General features: G+C 41.1%; 1 pseudogene; it reads left to right on the plus strand.

The window, feature by feature from the left end:
- The first annotated feature begins 4,249 nt into the window (after positions 1–4,249).
- On the plus strand, positions 4,250–4,914 carry LOC146862288 (progestin and adipoQ receptor family member 3 pseudogene; annotated as a pseudogene).
- Positions 4,915–14,001: the final 9,087 nt, after the last annotated feature.

Here is a 14,001-nt window from a genome sequence, read left to right on the forward strand (position 1 = left end):
CTGAACTTGTAAAAGAATATTGGAGCAGAAGAGCAAATCAGGGCTAGTAGTAGTCCTTCTCTGGGTCCAGTAGGCCCAGAAAAGTTTGTTATTTAATAATACAAGTTTTGGAGGGGGCTGTTAGATCCTAACGGAATGGACTGATTTGTTTAGAGGGAGTGGTGATTGGATGTTGAGTCAATGTTTCACTTTTGATTTCAAAAACCTTTATTAGATTTTATAATAAAAGAGCAAGAGAGAAGGAAAAAAAAAATACATAAAGAAGATAATACATCACTACATATGCGTAGACGGGATGGAAAAATGAATTACTGATTGTTATGTCTGTCCTATATAATTAACTCATAGGGGCATTTTCACAAGGATTTATCTACAAATTATCCCCACTTTAACGCATCAAAAGTGGAGACAGAATTAACACCCCATTCACAAGCTGGTGCAAACTGCAGACAACACCAGTATTCCCGCGAAAACTGCCCCCAAATTTATCTCCATGGAGGACACCACCAACTAACACTAATGAGATGCAGAGTAGGCGTTCCCGTGCAAAAACACACGAGAAAAGAAAACCACAACACCACAGTCACAACGAACAGCCAGATCTGCGGGGCAAAAACAGGGGATAACCCGTGGTAGCACCAGGGATTTTACACCTGCCTTTTGCTGGTGTTAAGCAGGACGACTACCTGCAGCATGAAAGGGAACACAGCCACGAGCCAAACCTGAAGACCCACAGGGGAAAACTGCTTTTGTGCAATGTAATATGAAACAAATCTATGAGCAGGACAATGGTCTAAAAATTGAATATTGGAGACCACACGCGAAATCCCGAACCCGCAGGATTATTTCTCATTACAGGATGGGAATAACTATTGTTGGCTTTTTATCATCCTTGCAATGCAACGTTAGGATGTTAGTGTAAAGGCACGTACACCTTGCCACACAAGACGCTGCGTCAGAGCACAACTGAATAATGAATCATTTGAAGATTTTGCAGCTCCTGTACTTCAAAAATTACAGTTGTTAAATTCTTAATTATTTCGAGTTTGTAAATGCAGCAGCCATTCTGCACACTTTGCTCAAGCTCAGAGACCGTGGGTTATTTATAGAAAGCGGACGGGGAACGGTATTAGCACCTCTCGCACACCCCAGTCATTTGGGCTACAAGGCTTGCCGTGGCAATGTTTCCCTACTGCAGCCCGCATCCCACGTGCCAGATAAACGTCTTTAAACCGTTTGCATTTTGGGCTTGTTTTCACAAAGCACCGCCGAGCCCGTTGTGATGGAGATAAAGCCTGTTTCCCTTTCATCGCGCAGTCTGGGCTCTATAGAGGTGTTTCAGAGACCTCTCGCTGGATCTCACTGTTTAATTATCGCGTTAGTGCACATCGCACCTTTTCACGTGTTGAGGTTTGTGTTTTGTATCTCTAGCGAGGACGTTGTATCGCGGACATTGTCCGCTTTATCAGTGGACTACCGCATGCTAGCGCTGTGTTGTGAATTGTACATTAACACAGGAATATTTTCCAGCGATAGGCTGTGATGTGAAATGTTGCCTTAGCTAACTCTGCTGATGTTTAACACACGTTCTTGTGAATATACCCCTCAGTCTTTTGTATTGGTAAATCAATCCATGGGATCAGGAATAGTTACATATATATAAGTCCATTGCATGTCAATAATATGAAAACAATAGTAAGCAATCATTACATAAACGAACAAAAATAAATCATGGCAGTAATAATAATAAAAGTGACCACATTAGGGATACTCAACGTAAAACTATTTCCTGTTAAAAGATCTGTGCTACTTCATGACCATAGCTTGCACCAGTCAGGTTAGTGTCTAGAATTCTGGAGTACTGTCGGACGTAGTGTGTGTTTCTTTTACCACAAACAAGACTATTATTAGCTCCCTAATGCATGGAGTAAAGAAGTAGGGGGTGTCGTTCACAGGGGTTTCGTGTTAGCCACAAAATTGTCTAGTGTGCACCAAATTGCTCTTGATTTTGCTTACTGAGGGATGGTCTGAAGTGAAATGGTATCGGCACCCCTGAAATCTTTTCTGGGTTTGTTGGTATATTGTTATTTTTGTCTTTGATAGCTATGATACAATTCTTCTGTTGTTTATATTTTAGATAGGATGCCAGTATCTTTCCTGCCCTGTTTCCATCACATAGTCTTATGCTCTTTTGTTTGTTTATCCAAGTCCCTGCTGGCTTATTTATATTTTAACTATATTCACACTTTTTTTAGTTAGGGATGCAAGATAAGACTAGTTATTGGAGCGTATGTGGAGATATTCAAATTTGTTATCACTTTTTCTAGGGCTAGGAGTTTTCAGTTAGCCCGTTTGTTCATTGTTGACCTTATTTGTATCAGTGTGCTTCTAAATATGGATTTTAGAGCTTCCCATCTAGTTACAGGGAAGCAGTCATGTTCGGCATGGTCAGTGAGGAAATTTCTAATCACAGTTCTTATTTGGCCAGTATGCTTGTGGGACAATAGGGTTTTGTCATTTAACCCCCTGAAGGAGTTATTTTTTCTAGTTTCGAAACCCAATAGCATTAGGGTTATGCATGAGTGATGAGCGACCAGTCTCAGATCGATTGCTGTTTGGTCAATGTTGTAGGAGTGGTCACCTGAGACCAGAATATTGTCAATATGAGAGTACTTTGAGTGTGGTGATGAAAAACATGTATAGTCTCTTTTTGTAAGATGCTGGACCCTCCATGCATGTTTTAGGATAAGCTTGTCGCAGAGTATTTTTAGGAGTTTGTGTGATTTCGAGTGATGGTATGTGCACGCTGAGTCCCTATCAATGATGGGTCTAGAGGGAGGTTAAGGTACCCAGCAAATGTGAGGAGTGACTAACTCGGAATGGGTAGAAAGCTTTATGTGAGTGTGGTCCAGAATTCTTGGTCATCTGCATTCGGTGCTTAATCATTGGCTACATAAAAATGTACCCTATTTTTCGATAATTTGGATATGATCCATTTCCCTACTGTGTCCACACTGGATGAGAGCATATTGATTTTAGATGTGTGAGAGATCAAGGTTATCACCCGTTCTTTTTCCCTATGGAGGGAGCAAGCCACATCTGCATATCCATTGTGTCTATAAGAAACAGCTAATTCCTGGTTACATTTTCATTACTGTAGGAGTATGATATCACTGTTTAGTTTACAAATATAGTGTCGATTTTTTTTTTCTCTTGATTTGGTGGTTTAGGTTCTTGAGGGCAGATTTACAAGCCCCTTGCGCCACTTTTGTGTCACTTTTAACATGGGAAAAGTTACGAAAAAGTGGCCAAGGGGCTTGTAAATCTGCCCCTTGGTGTTTAATGAGATTACTTTTAGTGAATGAGGGTTCATGTGCCATGGTTAAACATTAATTTTGTGTAGTGTCCTGAGATGTAAGTGTATTGATAGCATGGCTGGGAATTTCAAGAACAGCACAGTAGGGCTGTATCTGGCTTGAGAGCTTGAATAGCAGTCTTTTATTCTTTCTATGGGTAAACACTTGTTTATTGTGATGTGTTCTGATTCAAACTCCATCTTGTATGCTTACAACAACTGTAGATACAGTAGCAAAATATTCAACAAGATAATTCTTAGAAAGTAATAGAAGATGCATGAATATACTCAAAAAGCAAACACTGCCAAAATCTCCAATGTGATCCCTTTCCCCCTCACCCCCCAATTTGTTATTTGAGAATGTGGTGATCAGGGGAATTTGTAGCTCATGCCGAAAGTAATATTGGTGGAACAAGCTGACTGTGTAAGATGCTACAAGTGAAGTAGCATCTATTGTTATGGATAGTTATTTGCTATTGAGGTATCGGACGTGTAACCCATCAAAGTTTTAGAGTAGTTCTTACGATACTAGCCAAAGTGTCATGTGAGTCAGTGGCTAAAATCTGTCATGTAACTTAGTTCAAGATGCGCATGTGTAGGGGTCACTGCCTCTGAAGTCTGGTAGATGTTTAATGTCTGACAGAGGTTGTGATTTTGCTATTGATCTCAGTGTAAGTGGGCTGTCTGCTTGAGGTTGTCTTGCGGATCTGTCAGATTGCGGTGATGTGGCAATCTAGTGGAAAATGATAAGGGTTATTTCTCTATGGTGATGTAGGTTTAGGCCAGGTATTTGTAGATAGGGTTTGGGCACTTTCAGACCATGCACATTGGTGGTACTATAATCTGTTGCTACCATTGGGAGAGGCTAAGAGGGTACTACTTTAACCTTATAACATTACGTTTGTGTTACCATTAGCAAGTGCCTCTAGGAGGGATTTTGTCATCTGCTCCATCAGTCTGTTCTGTTTCCAGGTGTGTATGCTGTGATCACCCGGATACCATCTGTTCTGCTGTCATCGTTCAGAAAAGATGAACCTTCAATGGATGGCATTGGATTATGCAGGAATTTCAATTGGTATCCTGGGCTGCTATGTATCAAGAGTGTTCTATGAATTTTACTGTAATAGTTACTGGCATCAGATATACTTGATCACAGTACTTGCTATGATCTTTGCAATGTTCTTCGCTCAGATTCCTCCCAGATACTTCTCCCAGCCATGACACAGACTGCACACTGTTATCTTCTGATCTATGTCTGGACATGGAGTAATTCCTATAATACATTGGATCTGGTTCAATGGAGAATTTGAGGCTTCAGTTGTCAAGGAATTTGCTCTCCATGTGATCTTAATGTACTAGATTGCAGCCATTGCTTTTCTTTTCTACATTTCTAAGGTTCCAGAGTGGTATTTTCCAGGTCAATTAAACTACCTTGGACCAAGCCACCAATTGTGGCACATTTTGCAGTGGTAACGTTGTAGTATTAGCATCGGTCTACTATGCATATTATTAGTTTTAGACATAGCAAGCCTTGCCCTGACTATGAAGAAAATGTGTAAGGGTTTCTATCCGCAAAACAAAAATATCCTTTCAGTGATAGTGCAAGCAAATTAAACAAGACCTATGCTACAAATGTTGGTGTGGATCACCGGAAAGAGGACTAATTACATGCCTGCCATGCAGACCTTTCCCACCTGACAGCTTCCAATTAGTAAATGTCTTGCAATAAAATCGGGGTACACTTGCTTCCATACAGGAGCAGCATAAGAACTGTGTTGCTGATTTTGTTCCAGTATGGGAAAGTGAAATGACAACGTGATGAAGCTCAAGAAAGTGGCATGCCATGATTGTTTGGTCAGTCACCAGCACATCTTTTAACTATTATGCTATGCTTCTTCACATTTGACACTTAGACGGCCTGTTTAATTTTTGCCATTGATTTTAAGACTCATGTACACATGTAATGTATTTGCTTGTTGTCTTACCTGCTTATCTAAACTGAATGATCTGCCTCCGGAGAGAGTGAATGAGCACAATCTTGGTTTCATACCTTTTCTCCTCTTACCTTAACTCTTGAACCTGCCTGTATTTTGCTTCTTAAACTTGATGTAAACTTTGGCATTTTATTCTTGATTCCTTCAGTTAATTCTGCACATTGATTTTGTTCTTCTGATTTCTGCACTTTCACCTGTGACCTAGGCTTTTGACAGACTGGTTTTAAAGGCACGGGCATGAACTAATTTCAGATGTTCAGTATGGGGATATGGTACATTGACTGCCACAAGCTCTTAAAACACAGTTTGTAAATTTCACTGTTGAAATACCTTTATGCACATTCTGTCATAAGCAGCTAAGTGCATTAGAGAAGCACCCATTTCAATTATGGTTGTAAAAGTCTTCTTTCATAATTACATTCCATCCTTTTCTTGGGGTTATAGCGGCAGTTTCCTGCCGCTAAAACGGCGATAATTTTATCGCCTGTCTTGATAATATGCCCCTAAGTCGTTTGTTCTTTCGACATCCATAAATACTACATTCTAAGGGTACTTTCCAAACCGAGCAGTTCAACGATTTGGTGTTTTCGGGTTATCTTTTGGCTGTGTGGTGTCCATCTAAGCTTCTAAGCAAATATCTATGGTCATTGAAAATATGTGTTGCACCATCTAGGTTGATCTGAAACTTAGCAGGGCCAGTGAAGGAGTGTTTGATATTTTGGTTATGTAGTCTTTGTTGCAAGGCAAGAAAGCCTAGTTTCAGTACTCTTTGAGTGAAATTAATTAAGCAAAGATTAATGTGCAGCAGTCAGTAGTGTGGGCCTGAGAGCTTTGCTTCACTCACTCTAATCGACCAACTCTGCAGTCAAGCAATCATTGTAGTTAGAGGAATCTTTGTTTAATTCTTTTCAAGAGGCCACTTTCTTCCTAGATGGTTTGATTTATCTTTGCCCTCATTTGAGGTTTCACAGTGAGGGATGATCTAGCACAGCTCTTTGAGGCAACTACTTGCCAAAGGTTTCCTGTTTCCCAATTTCTTTTGTTGAGAAACCTAAACGCAGAGGGCTATTTAGGGTATACTGCACGGCTCTGACCCAGAATCCCACACTGCTGCATACATGTTCTAACTGCGGACCACAAAATATAGATTGGGCTATACTCCCAGCCACTCATAAGTCATCCCATACAAGAGTATCCCTCTGAAGCATCCCATGCATGAGTAGCTCTCTGAAATATCTCTGCATTCATCCTATACATTGGGCAGGTGCTTCCCAAACCTAGGTCCTGACGATGACCCTGTCTAAACTGTATGCTTAAGGTCAAAATGTTGACATGACACAATAATAGTGTACTGCTTTTATTTGATTCTAGAACATTTCACTCTGTGTTAGAGTGTGTACCAACCACTTGTGCATCCGGGATCAGTCACTATTTTATGTACATAGATTGCATAACACCAACACACTTTACACCTACTTATTTCACTTGACTTGCGTACTTGTGCCGTTTGGGATCACCTTCTTACTTGCAAATTAATTTCAATATTATATTACATTATTTATTTTTTCTGTTCTTTATGAAGTTGCCATAAAAGTGTCTTACTGAGAAATGCAACCTGGAAAGGTACTTTGTTTACTGGGGCCTGCACAGGTCCTTTAGCCAGCTGGCGCTCCATCGCAATCGGCCCGAACTTTAACTTTGCCACGGTCCAGTGCGACCAAAAGTAACACTTTTAGCGCTACCTGATTCTAAGTCCTTACTGCATTTATTCCTTTAAATTCAATATCTCAACTTCTAAACATTGGATTTTTGTCATTTTGGCCTTATTTTGTTAAGAATATATTCTATTTTTCTAAATCTGTGTTGAGTCTTTTTGTGGTGTATTCATTGTGTTACTGTGTGTGTGTGTTTTGCACAAATACTTTACAGATTGCCTTTTTAAATAACCCTGACTGCTCTTTCCAAGATACCAGAGGGGGAGCATAGGTTATCTTTTAGAGAGTATCTAGCTTACCCTGAATAAAGTGGTGCTTCCAGTCTGGCTAGGGAGCATACCTCAGCCAGCCAGGAATCCCATTTCTAACATGTGACGTCAGGTTTTGTTCATCGGCCCTTAGGGGTAATTGAGTTGGAACAGTGACTGGGTCTGGTTGAGGATCACAGTGGCTGTAATTGAAGGGGATTTGTTTACAAGAGCATGTTGCAAAGGTCTTTTTTAATGGAGCTGATGTTGCTGGAGACAGCAGAAGGTGTGGTGGAAACTTTGATGGTGGTGGAAATTTCCTTGCTGCTGTTAGTGCTAAAGTCATTGCAATCTGCAAGAGCAGTACACTTGGTGTTCTATATCTGCTGGTGGCAAGGTTTTTATCTGCAGTGCTTTGACTTGTTCTCCATTTGGGCTGCAGTTGCCGGCAGTGGCGTTTTGTCAGCCTGAGTTCCTATGTGGTTGGAATCTTGCATTTGGGTTGTTCTTGAGGGGAGCCAAGGTGTTGGTACATGCAGTGATCCAGCTGTTGAGGTTTTTGATGGCTTTCAACAAGTCACTGGTGTGCTCAGGCTGATGCCTGGAGAGGGAGGATTCCCACATCTGTTCTGAAATGGTTTCATATGTGGCGGGCAGTTCTTGTGGTGGTAGGTTTGTGATGGTACGGGATGGTTATATTGAAACTGATGATGGTGTGGTCTGCCCAGGTCAGAGTTCTTGGCTTGTCGACTAATATGTAATTGAGTCCAATAGGTTTCCAGTCGAGTGGATGCATTTGGTAACATGCTGGGTGAGGCCACATCTTGGGAGGTTTTCTATAAAGGCCTTAGAGTTTAGGTTGGTGCTATCTTCTGGGTGAGAGTGCTGCCTTTGATGATGAAGGCTGCAAAAAAGTCAGTGACGTTATTGGTGAAATTGGTGTGGGGTCCCAGTGGTCTATATATGAAAGTTCCGCCCATGGGGAAGATGGCTGTGATGTGAATGTTGAACGTCAGATGTACCATGTAGCTGTGCGAGTGTCGGTATGGTGGGCAGGAAACCAGTGATGCAACTTCCTGTGCGGATGAATGATGAGTCTTGAAATCCTCTTCCTTGGCTTCTTCTTTTAAAGTCACTCCCTGTGCAGTTGGATGATGGAAAATGAAGTCCTCTTGCTTCGCATCTTCTTTTAAAGAGAATTATGGGTTGAAACCAGTGATGTCTCTTACTGTGCAGTAGGATGACAGGAAATGAAGTCCTCTGCCTTGGCTTCTCCTTTTAAATAGTGTTTTGGCAGGAAACCAGTGATATCACTTCCTGTTTAGATGGATTTTGGAAATGAAGTCCTCTTGCCGGGCTTTTTCTTTTCATGAGATTCTGGAGGAAAAATCGTGATCTCACTTCCTGTGCAGATGGATAATGGGAAATGAAGTTCTCTTGCATTCACCTCTTCTTTTAAAGAGTTTTGGTGGGAAAGCAATGACGTCAATTTCTGTGCAGATGGATGATGGGAAATCATATGTGTGGTATTATATGTGAATTGCAATTTTCATCTTCTTTTGTAGATAATTGAGCCAAATAATGTTTTCCCAAATTATGGGTCTCCAGTTTTGGGTGTAATCCTTAGTTATTTATTTTAGAACTCTCCCTCCTCATCATTGCCACTCACATTTCATCATTTTTATTCTTAAAAATCTTATTGATCACCTTATTTTCAATAAAGCTCTCATATCACTTTAGGGTGTCTCATTTTCACAATTTTGTTTCTTTTATTTCTTCCATGAAGACTCTAGTGTCAGTTGTTAGAACTGTAGAATAGGATACTGACAATTGATGGTTTATTTGAATATACTTTAACTTTCCCAGTTTATTCTTAATCCTAAACTATGCTTTCTCCTAGTCATAGGCTCATTTAGATTTTACATAATCATTATTCCCACAAATCTCCTTTTCCATATCCAGATAGATATACTATTCTTGCTTATTCCATACTTAAACAATTGGTTTTCCAAAGGGTGTCCTTTAAAAAATGTGGGAATCCTAATAAATAAACATTTCTCATACAGTGCTCATATAATCTGTTAGGGCTTGAACTCTTTAATAATCCTTTCACAGAAGATAGCTGTTTTGCTTGTTGCAATGATATTGCCAAATTTACCTAGTCTTCAACTTTATGCTGTATCCCCTTTTTCCTCAGTCTATTTCAGTTCTGATTTCATAATAGTATATAAATAAAGTAGAGGGCCCCTAAAAAAACGAATACAGCAGCAGGACCAGGAGAGAGAAACAACTAAACAAAATAAATTCCTACCTGGTGAATAAATACAATTCCAAGAGCTTAAAAGGAGTGAAGTTTGGGTTAGTTTGTGTATGCCTGATTAGGACACATGTGAGTTTGCAGGAGGTATCTTTCCTGAGGTATACTTCCTGGCTTTTTGTGAATTTCAGTGCATATCATTTGTTTTAATCAATGTATGTGTTATATTGTTGTTTAAAGTTATGCCATAATGTTATAGGTTAGGACATAATATCACACCAGAATACATTTTGTAAAAAATGTATTTCTTGTTATAGAAATTATTGTAAGGGACTGTTTTTTCCTTTGTGGTGTGGTGGTCTATTTTGCAGAATTTTGCGCTTTGTAATGTATGACGTTATTATTAGAATTGTATTAATTCATCAGGCAGGAATTTCTTCTGTTTAGTGTTCATAATAGTATATACTTGTTGCCATGGCTCGCATCATAGTTGTAACATCCATGCTGCAAATATATTAAATGGGCATTTTAGGGTAATCAGTAGGTTTACTGACTGTTCTCACCTATCAATTTGCCTCTGCTCTCTCATTAGATTGTTTCTTTTTCTTCACAATCTGAAGCTTCATGTCTATAAAATTAAGCATAATACTGAACAGATGCAAAATATATCTCCGCATTGTAAGTAGTGTCTCCTCAAAACTGTGATGTTCTATTCAAACTTACTTTTCCAATCATAAAACAAAAGAAATTCCAGGAAGATGATCAGAATAAATTCTAAAGTAATGGTGATGATTACTGTCTCGTCACCAAACTTTCCAATGTGCCAAAACAATTGTAATCCTACCAAGCAATCTGTCTGAATGAGATATAGCTCTTTATACTTACAATGGTTTAGGGTTACTTATAGAGCTTATTTTGAGAAAAATGAAGTTCCAGGGCCCTTCTCAGAAGGCCACTGCAGCCTGCACCACCCATAACCTGCCAATGGCAGTACCAACATAACACCTAACCATCGCATTCCTACAAGTGTGACCATTCAGACTATTTCAGACCCACAAAGCTATAATAATGACATGAGAGACTAGTATTTTTCGTTTTCAATATAAATTGACTAAATAAACATGGTTGTTGTGCTCATCTCCAAATTCAAAAAATACAGCGCCACCATGTGGTGGACTGTCACTAGAGCCGGTGCTCACAATTAAGTGTGGGTGTTGAGCACCGGGAACCACTGGCACAAATTAAGCACTGGTTACACAGCACAAACACATGGATGTAGTCAAGGGAGTCAAGCAGACAGTTCTCAGTAGACACATGAAATACAGATGCAAGCTGGAGATGCAAATCCACTACGTGCTCTGACAGACTCGGAGGTATTTTTTTTATTTTAACTAACTTATAGGTGTTGATGGGCAAAGCCAAAGGCTTTTGAAGCTAATAGAGGTGTCAGGGCTACATTACTGTACTGCACAGTATTTTTAAAACATGGATGGCAAGCTGCTGTGCTGTGGTTGGTGGAGATTGACTATCAGAGATTGGTACTGTGATGTAGTATTGTATGTTGTAATACCTGTTAGCCATAGGGTGGTATTCCCCTAATCGTTTTTCCTCTCTTCCTCCATTTTACTGGACTTATTTTTGTTGGCCTTAGGACTCAATGCATTTTACCACTTCTAACCAGCGATTACATTCTTGTTCTAATTACCCTAAAACATGAACTGAAAGACTGACTTACTTCAAAATTAGCTGGAGTTTTTCACCAAAGTTGGTGCAGATAGTGCTGTATATCTCTAAACACGTGTTTTTCTTGTTTGAGCCCATCATCAGTAGAGAGCAGCAGTATTAGAGAGCAAAGAAAAATCATCTGGGGTTGCTGGAAGTGCTGCCAAGTTTTTCTCAGGTCACAGTGCCACTCCCAGGCACACAGGTGCATCTCCAAAGCTCGTCAGCTTGCTGGCTCAAGGGAGCCTTTTAAACAGAATGGGGGTTGGGAGCACACTGCCTCACAGTCCCATCACAGTTCGCCCCTTTGCATCCTGGTAAATGCAGTACACAGTTCAAAGTTACTTCAAAATTAGCTGGAGTTTTTCAACCAAGTTGGTGCAGACATTGCTGTATATCTCTAAACAGGTGTTTCTGGGTTGAGCCCATCGTCAGTAGAGAGCAGGAGTATTAGAGAGCAATGAAAAATCATCTGGAGTTGCTGGAAGAGCTGTCAAATGTCTCTCAGGTCACAGTGCCACTCACAAGCACACAGGTGCATCCCCAAAGCTCATCAGCTTGCTGGCTCAGGGATTTTGGCAGCCTGCTCAGCAACCTCAAACTAAATTCGTTTTTATCTCTACTGATGATGGATGATATCCAGAAACACGTGTCAGAGATTTACAGCACTAACCTGCACCAACTTCGGTGGAATACTCCAGTAAATATTCAAGTAGCATGTACCTTGAACTGCATTGACCATAATGCTAAGGGGCGAATTGTGCTGGGAGATGAAGCAGTGTGCTCCCACCCCTTCCTGTATGAACTGAAAGTCTGCTTTGTTATACCTGGAAGGACTGCTTTGCTGCCTGAAGCCTGCCTTGAGCCTCAGAGTCCAGCCCTGCTGTTGAGCCATGCATCTTCACCCGAACCGAGGACTACCAGAGTGACTCCAAGGGCTAGTTTTCTGGCATCCTGTTCAGAGCCACAAGGACACAAAAGGCTCCCACCAGCTTGACCCCACATCTGGACCAAGCCTGGGTGAGCCCTGAACCCCCAAGTAGTGTCCCACCAGTCCTGGACCCTTGGTTGTGGTGCTAAAGGTGCTCAGATTGCCAAATCTCAAAACTGAGAATTTTTTTGCCAAAAACTGCTCTGAGAACCAGGAGGAGACTGGGACTAACCTGCTCACCTATCTGCTCGCCGTGCATTGCCAGTCGGATTGACTTTGCAAATTCTCCAGCTACGTTTTTCTCTGCGACAGCAAATCCTGTTTAGCGGTTCTTTGCCAAAAGGGTATCCAGCTTTGTGAAACTTACTTCGGGTACTGCAGTTTGCCTCATCACCTTGAGATTTTTCGACTTCCAAAAAGAGATTAAGATCAGGCCCAAAGTCTGAGTGTGAAAATCTTCGCCATGGCTTTGACTCAAGGCTATCTGATGATCAAGCCCCCTCTCCCCTTGGGCAACTCCTACAGCCTTTCCCCACTGAACTTTACCGTCTTAGGACATTTTTCTCAAAATTTCGTCTAAATTCAAAGTTAAGCACTGACCGGTCCCAATCCACTTCTTGTATCTGGATATCACTCCATAGTGGTTGGCCATATTTTTACACTTGCTCAGGGTCTCAAGAGGACTAGATGTCAGCTTCTTTTATGCAAAACAAGACAGGTTATAATAGTTTCCACCATACCATATATGGTGAGGAATGTTGGTTTGCAAGTCATAAATTAATGGAATAATATTTACTGCAGGTGGCTCTCAACCTTAGGTGGACACGATGTGGCCAGTGGATAACGTGTCCAGATGTTGGGAATGAGGAGTGCATGATCACTAAGTGTACTAGGTCTTGATTGGCAATGTGCTCCTAACTCATGTGACATCTGACTTTTATGATATTTTTAGGAGCGTGTGTACCCAATCCTGCCATGTGTGCTTTATTGGGCCAATCTCCCCTGACCATTGTTTGCCGCTGGTGAAGAATGGTGTTGACCCCACTTCCCCCACTTGTGCTTCAGAGAACAGTCCAAATTCTTCTGGAATATCTTTGAACTGTGCCCATCCAACATAGTCCACAGCTCTCCTTTCATGAGCTTGGTGCAGCAAGGTTGTTTTTTTCCAAGCAGGTGCTGCTACAAATCCGATAGCTCTTTCCCAGGAATGACCAAGGTCAGGTGTGCATGGTGACTAGGGAACACAGACACCTCCATCCGGGAATAAACTAAGTGTCGGCTTTTTCGTTGCTAGTTGTAAACGATCAGTGTGGAGGTACTCCATTGCATATCCAGAATATACAATATCACTCTACGATTAGCATTTGCACCCATCAGTAGTGTTCCTTTTCCTCTGAAACATAGGGAATACAGTGAAAGTTTCTGTACAATCCTGGGTTGTCCTTTCCCTTCTAACCAAGTGTATTGACCCACCTTGGTGCCCCAAATTTTCTCACATGGGGTAGTCATACTTTTATTCAAACGTCCCCCATTCAACACATGCCCCATTGTATCCTTGTGTTGGATGGCCCTTCATACGAATTCCTTGTTGGGAGACCACTTGTTGATTAAGAAACCTGCCATAGATACACTAAGACCCACCCTCGGTCCACAGATGGATGCTGGAGCAGACGTGTTTGTGCACTGAGTTGGGGGTTTTGCTACCCCCAAGAATCTCTTTTCCAGGAAATCTCAGGCCATGTGATATCTTCCCCTATGGAACCCTTCCAATGCATCCTG

The sequence above is a fragment of the Triturus cristatus genome, chromosome 2_2, assembly GCF_964204655.1.
Source record: "Triturus cristatus chromosome 2_2, aTriCri1.1, whole genome shotgun sequence".
Lineage (NCBI taxonomy): Eukaryota > Metazoa > Chordata > Amphibia > Caudata > Salamandridae > Triturus > Triturus cristatus.